This window comes from Budorcas taxicolor, chromosome 10 (assembly GCF_023091745.1).
Source record: "Budorcas taxicolor isolate Tak-1 chromosome 10, Takin1.1, whole genome shotgun sequence".
Classification (NCBI taxonomy): Eukaryota; Metazoa; Chordata; class Mammalia; order Artiodactyla; family Bovidae; genus Budorcas; species Budorcas taxicolor.
Genome location: NC_068919.1, coordinates 100895058 through 100907511, shown reverse-complemented (window position 1 = coordinate 100907511; position 12454 = coordinate 100895058). Strand labels below are relative to the sequence as shown.

Genomic DNA, 12454 nt, shown 5'->3' with positions numbered 1-12454 from the left:
AATTGAAAGGCATAGTGCTTTGAATTTTATTACATTCTTCCAAATAACCTTCCCACAGCTTCTGAAATATTATACCCTGTGATCTAATAGGATGCGCACGTTCCTTTCAGAATACTATATCGCCTCCAACCTTGCTGACATTACCATTCATTTAATCACTCATTCAACAAGTATTTACTGGCTAAGTAAGTGCCTGGTGAAACAAGAGAGAGAAGGTTTTTACCCTCTGGAGATCACAGTGTAGTGGAAAAAACCCTCAAGTCATTGAATGAATTAGTTCCAAGAACACAATTCTAATAATCAACACGTACACAAGTGTGACGAGACTGAGTCAATCATTTTACAGGATTTGATCTCACCATATGTAACGACCCTTTAGAAACCAAACTCATCTGGCTCAAGCTGCCGGAGTAGAGGGATGGTGCTCATCTTCTGCAAGAGCACCAAAACTCCAACTAGCCGCTGAGCCACCAAGGGCAGGAGGGCACTGGAGCCCACAGAAAAAGACGGCCCGCACCCAAAGGCAAAGACGCCGCCTCAGCGAGATGGTGGGAGGGGCACAGCCGCAGTGAGATCAAGCCCCATGCCCACCGGCTGGTGGCCCACAAACCGGAGCACGACGCCAGAGAAGCTCCCCCACTGTCGCACAGGTCGGGAACCCCACGCCAGGCTCCCCAGCCTGGGGGTCCAACAGAGGGACTGGGAATCCCCAGGGAATCTGGCCTTGCAGGCCAGCGGGATTTGTTTACAGGACTTCCACAGACTAGGGGAAACAGAAACTGCAGTCTTAGAGGGCACAAACACTCTTGCGCACACCAAGACCCAGAGGAAAGGAGCAGTGAGCCCACAGGAGGCTGAGCAGAGACACCAACTGGCGTTGGAGAGCCTCCTGTGGGGGTGGGGGTCGGCAGGGGCTCAGCACAGAGAGGGGGTGCTGGTGGCTGCAGGTGGGGCAGGCCCCCTCAGCGTAAACCCTCTTGGAAGTCTCTCTTAGAAGTCGCCATTGACCCTACCCCAGAGCCTGTAGAACCCAGGGCCAAACGACTACCAGGGAGGGAGTGAAACCTCACCCATCAGTAGATAACTGGGTTAAAGTTTTACTGAGCAAGGCCCTGCCCACCAGACCAAGACCCAGTTTTTCCCACTACCAGTTCCTACCTCTGCACCTCCTCCATCAGAAGAAGTAAGAACCACAGTCCCACAGTGGCTCAAACAGAAACCACATTATCGAAAATTAATTAGGAAGAAAAAGCAGAAAGTTATGTCCCAGATGAAGGGACAAGATAAAACCCCAGAAAAACAACTAAATGAAGTAGAGATACGCAACTTTCCAGAAAAAGAAATCAGAATCATCATAGTGAAGATGATCCAGGATCCTGGGAAAACCAAAGACCTGCGAGAACTAAAGAGCCGAGGCGCACAGTGCACTAAAGAGACAGATGACCGAGGCAGAACAGACAGATGACCTGCAGGACGGGACAGCGGACGCCACTGTCACGAAACATAACACAGAAAAGAACGGAGCAAAAGGGAGACAGCCTAACAGACCTCTAGAACAATGCGGATCACAACACCATTCACGTTACAGGAGTCCCAGAAGGAGAGGACAGAGAGAGAGGACCTGAGAAGACACCTGCAGAGACAATGACTAAAAACTTCCAAGTTCAGGAAGCACAGAGAGTCCCAGGCAGGATAGACCCAAGAAGAGACACACCAAGACGCACAGTAAGCAAACTGACACAAGTTAAAGACAGAGATAAAATATTAAAATATTAAAAGTAACAATGGAAAAATGACAAGTAACATACAAGGGAACTCCCATCAGGCTATCAGCCGATTTCTCAACAGAAGCTCTACAAGCCAGAAGGGAATGGCGTGATGCATGTAAAGCAATGAAAGGGAAGAACCTACAGCGAAGAACGCTCTGCCTAGCAAGACTCCGATTTGATGTCGAGAAATCAAAAGCTTTCCAGTCAAGCAAAAGCTAAGAGAATTCAAATTGAGCACCACCAAACCACCTTTACAGCAAATGCTAAAGGAACTTCTCTAGACAGGAAACAAGAGAAGGAAAAGACCTACCTACAGAAAATAAACCCAAAACAATTAAGAAAATGGTAACAGGATCAAATGAACCAACCAAAAGACAGAGGCTGGCCGGGCAGGTGAAAACATGTGCATGCATGCTCTTCCACTTACCACGCCACTCTGCTTGACACCCCCCACTGTTCGTGATTATTCTATACTGTTAATCATGTTCCCATTACGGCTTGCAGCTGTACTTCCTTCTTATTTTTTGTCAGGCTGTTGGTTGTGAAAACTGACAAGTGCCCTTCCCGACTGCGACCAGGCAGCCCTTGCTCAGGTACTGCCACTGCATCGCGACTGGCCAACACGACTGCAGAGCTCTGCGCCACACAGACCACTCACGACGCGACAGGGACGCCTGCAGCCACTTTTAAAATCCAGACGCACATCAGAATTATCTTGACATTTTTTGAAAAACACAAATGTCCAAGTATCGATTTTTTTCTCCAGAGCTCCAGACATGTTTCTAACGAGCAGTCATGTTTAAAAGCAGCTGGACTACATGACGGTCTTCTGTCCAGCTTGCTTCCCTTTCCCTATCTCATGTTCAGTGCTCCCATTTCACTTAAGTTCACGTTTTCCAATTTTTCCATCTTTTTTTTTATGTTCTTTCTCAACCTTTATCAAGCGTAGTAGAAAAGCTTTGTACAGATATATATAAATAATATATACAACATATGTATTTTAGAAACTTACAAATTTTTGCCTAACTAAAACCTTTATGACGTTTTCGCTCCACTTGTTTGACTTAGTATGAACAGAATGCTAAATTTCTAATTTAGAAAACAGACATGCATCAAGCAACAGAGGTTTATTGTGCAGCACAGGGGACTACAGTCAGCACCTCGTGAAGCGAAGTGAGAGCCGCTCAGTCGTGTCCGACTCTTTGCGACCCAATGGACTATACAGTCCACGGAATTCTCCAGGCCAGGATACTGGAGTGGGTAGCCGTTCCCTTCTCCATGGGATCTTCCCAACCCAGAGACTGAACCCAGGTCTCCTGCATTGCAGGCGGATTCTTTACCAGCTGATCCACAAGGGAAGCCCAAGGAGTGGGTAGCCTATCCCTTCTCCAGCAGATCTTCCTGACCCAGGAACTGAACCGGGGTCTCCTGCACTGCAGGCAGATTCTTTACCAACTGAGCCATCAGGAAGCCAACCTTTCAAAATCTCAGGTTATCTCTATTTGCACTTGCATTTCCTAGCCCCTTTCAGTGGTTTTCAGATGGCTACCACTGTTTCAGCATCAAACCCAAACGGAAAACATCCAGACACAGCATTATCCAATAGAACTTTCTGCAACGATGGAAATACTCTGTGTCTGCACTGTCCCATATGGCAGCCACTAGACCCGGGTGAAAACCAAGCACTTAACCTGTAATTAGCGTGACTGAGGAACTGGATTTTTAACTTCACTTAATTTTTATTAATTTAATTTTTTAATTAATTTAATTTTAAATAGCCACCTGTGCTTAGTGGCTATCATATTAGAGACTGCATGTCTAGAGGACGAATCTTAGAATAACCTATAATGGAAAATAATTTCAAAATAATATATATGTATATGTATAACTGAATCACCTAGCTGTGTACCTGAAACTCTAAACCTACTGCGCCTCAGAAAAATATATAAAGGAAAAAGTTCTCATCAGAAAGAAAATAGGAAGGCATCAATCTGAACTCTCTCATTTTACTGATGAGAAAATTAATGACTGGCAAAGTTGTCCCAAGACTCAGTAGTTGAGAATATTCCCTGAATTAGAATCTGTTAAAGAGACGACTGAGAACAGAATGAAAACTACTAAGAATTAAGAGATGTTACTTCTAATCCTACTTCAATCATCACTAAACTATAGCCCCTTAACTATTTTCTCCCCTGTATAATGAGTACATTCATCTTGATGCTCAAAATGAAAATGGACTTAGAAAAGGCTGTAAAGAAGTGCAGAGGACATGCAACTACCCACGGCAGAAGGTGCAGAAATTCTTGGCAAAGAGTAAGGTCTTACAGACAAATTAGGAAGCTGAAGAAGTGATGTCTTTAATAACCCAACACAATGTCCACAGGAAAAGAGTTAGGATGCCTCCCTTTTTTAAAATACAGAAAGTGCACACAGGCGCACACACAAAATCTATTTCAACCAAAAGCCCAAACGCAAAGGCTTCACCGGAAGAGTACAACACTGTCTTTCCGGACGGCCATTTGCTTTTCATCACCGAACGGTGCTCAGTTTCTGAGCTGTCATCCGCAAATAAAATAAATGTTGTCTTTTTCCCTGAAGAGTCGATGTGAACTTCTAAAGGGATTTAATCAAGGCATGTATTACTTAAAAACTCTATGCACAGTGTACAAACTTTGTTTTAATTTCTTTGTTCTTCAGCACATCACTCCCCAGAAAAGGAAAATTCCCATACAGCAAATGCATAGGGGAATTTTTCACAAAGAAAGCTGTTTGTATTTAAATTTTTTTAATATTTTCAAAAACATCTACAAATGAACCTATCTTAAGTCGAGAATCGTTCAATGAAAATGAAACTCAGACGCCACTGCCGGCCACCATGCTCTCTTGGTTCCGTACCCTCTCTGGCACCGTATAGCAAAGGCAGCCTAAGCCGACGTGGAAATGAACGGACACAGCTGTGTACAAAGCAAACGAACCAGTGTTTAGAAGCAGCCAGTCAGTCCACGGGCAGCAGTCTGCAGACAGTCGCTAAGCGACTTTATAACAGAATTAGACTATCCTAAATTTTTCAGTAACAATGCTTCATGCCAGATGAAAACTGAATAATATATTTAAAATAAAATAATCAAGGGAAGAACATACAAACCAAAGGTTTTATATCCAACGAAAATAACTCGCAAAAATAACGGCTCTGGACAAACTATTACTGAAATGTAAGAATTCAGTGGGTACTGTGCTCAGGGAATCTCTCCTGAAAACTTAAATGAGCACTTCAGAAAACCAAATTGACTGCAGGTATTCCTTTAGAACCAATGGTGACTGTCACACATGAAGCACACAGCTACGGACAGCCATCGAGCACGTGATAGCCATATCCTCTGACAACGGAAATGCGGATTCACTCAGCCATTTAAGGGCGAGGCAGAGACTTCCCGGTGGTCAGGACTCCACACTTCCACTGCCAGGAGCACCGATGCGATGCCCCTGGTAGGGAAACTAGGCTCCCACATGCCACCCGGCACGGCCAAGAAAGAAAGAAAGTAGGGAAGAGTGGGGAGAGCACTGCCAAAAAAAAAAAAAAATTATATACTATTTCGGTAACCATACATATTATCTTAAAACCTTCCAGTACTGGTACTGCTCCTGAGACTGCTGTAAGATTAGTTGGTTGATATTTCGGTTTCTAAGCCCACGTCTGTCATCTACCAAGCTCCTGAGAGGCAAGGCACGGCACGGAGCAAAGCAACAGGGACGCAGGACAGAGACCAGGACGCAGCCCCTCAGAGCCTGACCACGGCCAGCGAGGATGCGAACAGACCCTGCCCTCAAAAACCAGCAGTGCCCCTGGACAAACGACAAAGACCACCTCATCAGTTCAGCTCAGTCGCTCAGTCGGGTCCGACCCTCTGCGACCACGTGGACCACAGCACACCAGGCCTCCCTGTCCATCACCAACTCCCACAGTTCACTCAAATTCATTTCCAGTGAGTCGGTGATGCCATCCAACCATCTCATCCTCTGTCATCCTCTTTTCCTCCTGCCTTCAATCTTTCCCAGCATCAGGGTCTTTTCCAATGAGTCAGCTCTTCGCATCAGGTGGCCAAAGTATTGGAGTTTTAGCTTCAATATTCAATTCCAATGAACACCCAGGACTGATCTCCTTCAGAATGAACTGGTTGGATCTCCTTGCAGTCCAAGGGACTCTCAAGAGTCTTCTCCAACACCACAGTTCAAAAGCATCAATTCTTTGGTGCTCAGCTTTCTTCACAGTCCAACTCTCACATCCATACATGACCACAGAAAAAACCATAGCTTTGACTAGACGGAACTTTGTTGGCAAAGTAATGTCTCTGCTTTTGAATATGCTGTCCAGGTTGGTCATAATTTTCCTTCCAAGGAGTAACCATCTTTTAATTTCATGGCTGCAGTCACCATCTGCAGTGATTCTGGAGCCAAGAAAAAAATAAAGTCTGACACTGTTTCCACTGTCTCCCCATCTATTTCCCATGAAGTGATGGGACCAGATGCCATAATCTTCATTTTCTGAATGTTGAGCTTTAAGCCAACTTTTTCACTCTCCTCTTTCACTTTCATCGAGAGGCTCTTCAGGTCTTCTCACTTTCTGCCCTAAGGGTGGTGTCATCTGCATATCTGAGGTTATTGAGATTTCTCCCGGCAATCTTGATTCCAGCTTCTTCCAGCCCAGCGTTTCTCATGATGTACTCTGCATAGAAGTTAAATAAGTAGGGTGACAATATACAGCCTTGACGTACTCCTTTTCCTATTTGGAACCAGTCTGTTGTTCCATGTCCAGTTCTAACTGGTGCTTCCTGACCTGCATACAGATTTCTCAAGAGGCAGGTCAGGTGGTCTGGTATTCCCATCTCTTTCAGAATTTTCCACAGTTTATTGTGATCCACATAGTCAAAGGCTTTGGCATAGTCAAGAAAGCAGAAATAGATGTTTTTCTGGAACTCTCTTGCTTTTTCCATGATCCAGCGGATGTTGGCAATTTGATCTCTGGTTCCTCTGCCTTTTCTAAAACCAGCTTGAACATCAGGGAGTTCACAGTTCACGTATTGCTGAAGTCTGGCTTGGAGAATTTTGAGCATCACTTTACTAGCGTGTGAGATGAGTGCAATTGTGCGATAGTTTGAGCACCCTTTGGCACTGCCTTTCTTAGGGATGGGAATGAAAACTGACCTTTTCCAGTCCTGTGGCCACTGCTGAGTTTTCCAAATTTGCTGGCATACAGAGTGCAGCACTTTCACAGCATCATCTTTCAGGATTTGAAACAGCTCAACTGGAATTCCATCACCTCCACTAGCTTTGTTTGTAGTGATGCTTCCTAAGGCTCATTTGACTTCACATTCCAAGATGTCTGGCTCTAGGTGAGTGATCACACCGTCGTGATTATCTTGGTCGTGAACATCTTTTTTGTACAGTTCTTCTGTGTATTCTTGCCACCTCTTCTTAATATCTTCTGCTTCTGTTAGGTCCATACCATTTCTGTCCTTTATCGAGCCCATCTTTGCATGAAATGTTCCCTTGGTATCTATAACTTGCTTGAGGAGATCTCTAGTCTTTCCCATTCTGTTGTTTTCCTCTATTTCTTTGCACTGATCGCTGAGGAAGGCTCTCTTATGTCTCCTGGCTGTTCTCTGGAACTCTGCTTTCAGATGAGCGCATCCTTCCTTTTCTCTTTTGCTTTTTGCTTCTCTTCTTTTCACAGCTATTTGTAAGGCCTCCTCAGCGGCCCATTTGGGTTTTGTATTTCTTTGCCCTTGATCCCTGTCTCCTGTACAATGTCACAAACCTCCGTCCATAGTTCATCAGACACTCTGTCTATCAGATCTAGTCCCTTAAATCCATTTCTCACTTCCACTGCATAATCATAAAGGATCTGATCCAGGTCATACCTGAATGGTCTAGTGGTTTTCCCTACTTTTCTTCAATTAAAGTCTGAATTTGGCAATAAGGAGTTCATGATCTGAGCCACAGTCAGCTCCCGGTCTCGTTTTTGCTGACTGTATAGAGCTTCTCCATCTTTGGCTGCAGAGAATATATCAGTCTGATTTCGGTGTTGACCATCCGGTGATGTCCAAGTGTAGAGTCTTCTCTTGTGTTGTTGGAAGAGGGTGTTTGCTACGACCAGTGCATTCTCTTGGCAAAACTCTATTAGCCTTTGCCCTGCTTCATTCCGCATTCCAAGGCCAAATTTGCCTGTTACTCCAGGTGTTTCTTGATTTCCTACCTTTGCATTCCAGTCCCCTATAATGAAACAGACATCTTTTTTTGGGTGTTAGTTCTAGAAAGTCTTGTAGGTCTTCATAAAACCGTTCAACTTCAGCTTCTTCATCATTACTGTCAGGGCATAGACTTGGATTATCGTGGTATTGAACGGTTTGCCTTGGAAACGAACAGAGATCATTCTGTCGTTTTTGAGATTGTATCCAAGTACTGTATTTCGGACTCTTCTGTTGATTATGATGGCTACTCCGTGTCTTCTAAGGGATTCTTTCACACAGTAGTAGACCTGGGGAGTTCATCTTTCACTGTGCTTTCTTTTCGCCTTTTCACACTGTTCATATCATATCACACTGTTCATACCGTATCAGCACTACGGAAATCAACCAAAGGCAAACAACAATCTGAGCGTGCTTAAAAAAACGTTCAACTGTTAGCAAAAACACTGAAGCATCTGAAAACAAACAAAACATTGAGAGCCTGCGTCATTCTTGTTCGGGGCTGCTGCATTGTACACCCATCTGCAAGCACCCAGGTCTGGCAGGCTGAGATGGCTGGCAGCTCTGAGGCTGCCATAAAAACAGGCTCACACGACTGAGAGCAGCTGGACAATGACCACATTCTGGGGCATCGCTAGTGTAAGTGACAATCCTGGTCTACGTGACCATTTCTGTGGCAGAAGTAGGAGGGCCGAGACCTCCCCATCCTTGAGCTCTGGGGCTGTGGGGACAACATTCCTGGCGGAGGCAGCACACACGCACAGCAGCAACTACAGAGGCACAAGCTCCCACTCTCTCCTGGCCAACTCTGCAGCTGTATCTAAGAACACAGGAGACTCAAAGTGAACCAGTGGGAAATAGGAGCTGGGAAAGACCTGCAAAAGGCCTGCACTTTGAATGTGCGCCCCACACGAATCCACAGGTAAGAAACAGAAGCACTGCTGCGCAAGATGTCTAGGCGTGGCGTTCGTTCAGTCATTAGCTGACCACAAGGCAATGCAGACACCAGGGTGTGCCCTAGTAAAGCTCCAAAATTAAAACAAAATTAAAGAAACAAAACAAAACAAATAACACAACAACAAACTAAGCAAGTCGTCGGCAGCTATATCCTGAAGGAAGGCACAGTCCACAGATTTCGCCTATGCGAATTCCGAAACAACCAACCCTCAGGGAAAAAATTCTGAATCCAGAGTGGCTATATGTTATCTAAGGGACTGGTTTTCAACAAAAAATTATGAGACATGCAACGAAACAGGAAAAATATGGCCCAAACTTGGGGGGGAGGGGAGGGGGAAGCTGTGAATATGTATCATATGCCAGGCTCACAACAATCCAAGGAGACGAATGGATTGCTCTTTAGTGTATGAAAGACAAAATTCACCCTTGGTCCCTTACTAGTTCAAAATAGCCTCCATTTCAACTGGACATATTTTTTATCTAAAACATACGTTGTTAGAAGTCTTTAAAAGCACAAAAATACGAAAAGAACTCACATAATTCCTCAGTCCAGAGATGACTGAAATCTGGCTATGCATTACTGATTGTTTAAAACATATAAATATTTTAATCAATAGTTAGAGTTATACTACAGTTATGACCTGACCTGTTTCTTCCCCTTTTATACTCTTGCTCAGTAGCTCAGCAGTGTACAACTCTTTGCAACCCCATGGATTGCAGCCCACCAGGCTCCTCTGTCCATGGAATTTTCCAGACAAGAATACTGGAGTGGGTTGCCATTTCCTCCTCCATTTTATTCTGTTAACTCCCTATTAATATTCTCTGAAAAATCTGAAAACATAATTTTTAATGGCCACATAATATTCCAACATTCAGATAAATGTTCTACAATTTATATGGCCACCGACCTGTCAGAAAATGAAACTGTTCAGAATTACGCACGAACATCACTTCAAACGTAATGCCTTACACACAAATTTCAGCCCAAACATCCGACTCCTAACTCCTTAGCAGGGAGCTCATGAGGCAGAAGCTGTTGGCATTTGGCAGTACCTCTAGGAACGCTAGACTTCCCTGGCGGTGCAGACGGTAAAGCGTCTGCCTGCAATGCGGGAGACCCGGGTTTGACCCCTGGGCCGGGAAGATGCCCTGGAGAAGGGAATGGCAACCCACTCCAGTACTCCTGCCTGGAAAATATAACAAAGTATTTTTTGGAAAGATGGTTTCAACCAGCAGGATACAAATAATCTGAGTAAATAAACATCAGAATTTATTTTTAATTTTCAAAATGTTGGCTAATTCAAAGTAAAAATTATTTTAAATGATAATCATAACTAACGAAACTAAACATTTTAATTCTGTTCATAGGTTACTAACAGTTCACATTTTTTAAAATGTCTATGGAGGCCCTTTTCTCTTTTTTTCCTTGAGAATCTGAAATACTAGGGTTGAAAAGAACTTTGGTTCAACTGTCCCAACCAGAGCAGAAACCTCTAAGGTAGCACTCCTGTCTAAAGGTGATCTAGAATCTGCTAGAATGCTGAGAGAGACAGAGTTTACTGCATAATAATGCAAATATTAAGAAATATTAAATGGACTCTAAACAAAAAATCGTTTTTAAACTGAGCAAATCCTGCAAATATGTACTGTCACTCCCCTCATTTAATAAATGTCTAAGAATTTCTAGCAACTTGGTTAGCCATAATTTTCCCCGTTTTAAACACAAAGTTTAAAAATTATATAATCTTTTTTAGTTTGCCAATTAAGGCCTAATTTTGAGGAGTTTAGATATTTGCAATATTTTCCCCCAACTCCCCAGAATAACAGAACTATATTTAATACTTTAAAATAAAGGTTTAAATGTCAATGCTTATCTGAATACAGAAACATAATCCAACCAAATATTACACACAATCAAAGCACTATGTAAAAACTTCTGTGTTGGTTTTCTGGTAGGTTGACTTCAGAAGACCCAACCGTCAACTTTCCAAACATAAAGTAACTGCTTCAGCTACAGAAAAGGTTAAAGTGATATATAATGAATAGCTGTCCTTTAAAAAGTAGTACTCAGGGACTTCCCTGGTGGACCAGTGGTTAAGACTCCAAGCTCCCAATGCAGGAGGCCTGGGTTCGATCCCTGCTCGGGGAACTAGATCCCACATGCTGCAACTAAAGATCCTGCATGTGGCAAAGAAGGTTCCACGTGCTAAGACCCAGTGCAGCCAAATAAATAAAAAGTTTGAGAAAAAAAAAATAAAATAAAAAGTAGTACTCATTATTTCCATTTCACTTTTTTCATTATTTCCATTTTATGACAGAAAGAAAATAAGATGGAGACAATGACAAAAGTGTGTTACTCTCCAGATAATTTCAATAAAAATAACCAGCAATGTAAAAATAGTTTACCATTAACAAAAATTTTAATTAATTAAAAAATTATCAGATTTTTCAATTTTCTATATCCTGTTTTGTTTGTTACTTCTGCTCTTTTTCTCATAGTTATTCACAATGGGTGATTTTACTGCAAACAAAGGGTTAAGCAGGTTAAGAGAAAGAGGGGTTCTTGGCAAAGACAAGGGAAACTACAGACGAGGTGCTGTCCACAAGACAGTTTTGGGGGAATCAGCGTTTAGGTTAAAAAAAAAGTAAACCAGGGCCAGTTAAGAAGTTAGTCTCTTTCTTTTGTGCCAGTTTAGCTAGCTGGAACCCTTTCCTTTGGTTCAAACCAAAGAGAAGGCAAGGGAGTTATCCCGAGCATCTCGAGGGCAAAGAAGTCATGCAGTTAACGAACCACAGCTTCCAGCAAAGAGAGCTCCTCTGACTAGTAACTGGAGTTTCACCTAAAGATTCATTTTTATGCATTAATAGGGAAAATTAATATTTTCTGCCTATGGAAAGGAAAAAGCTGGGGGAAATGCCACTACCAGTAAGACAAAAACTACAGAATTAAACTTTTCTTGAAGACAGAGAGAGCTGAGGACGCAGGCCAACGAAACAAAGATACAAGACGAGACAAGCCCTTTCTAGGAGACGGGAGGTAAGCACTGGCTTACCTGTGGCAGAGCAAGCAGAGAGACAGTGGTGCCATGAACGCAGGTAAACAGAATTCATCTCGACTGGTAACACAGACTACTGAACGCGAAGCGTAGGCTAGCACTCCCGGGAGCAGCAGGCACATGGGAGCCCAGACCTGCCGACAGGCCCTCCGCCACAGACCACCGCCGGCGCTCACCGCGTGGGCACGCGAGGCTGGAGAGAGCGGAGGCCTGGAGCGGCCGGGGCGCCCCACCAGGCCCTCCTTCTCTAAGAACAAACACTGGAGGGCAGGGGCAGTGCCCCGGAACGCCAGTCCGTCCAGGCATCACCAGGATGGGGCAGAGCGCAAGCAAAGCCCTCTACTGACGCCTCTGCACGACTGCGGGGGCCGGCCTTGGGGCCCGGATCTCAGACCACCTAAGGCAGGTTCTTCCACACAAGATGTGT

At 43.9% G+C, this 12454-nt stretch overlaps 1 protein-coding gene across 1 annotated transcript in view; it reads right to left on the bottom strand.

Moving 5' to 3' along the window:
* The window catches only part of CTDSPL2 (CTD small phosphatase like 2), a 72707-nt gene that overhangs the window by 48149 nt on the left and 12104 nt on the right, over positions 1-12454 (bottom strand). The window lies entirely within an intron of this gene.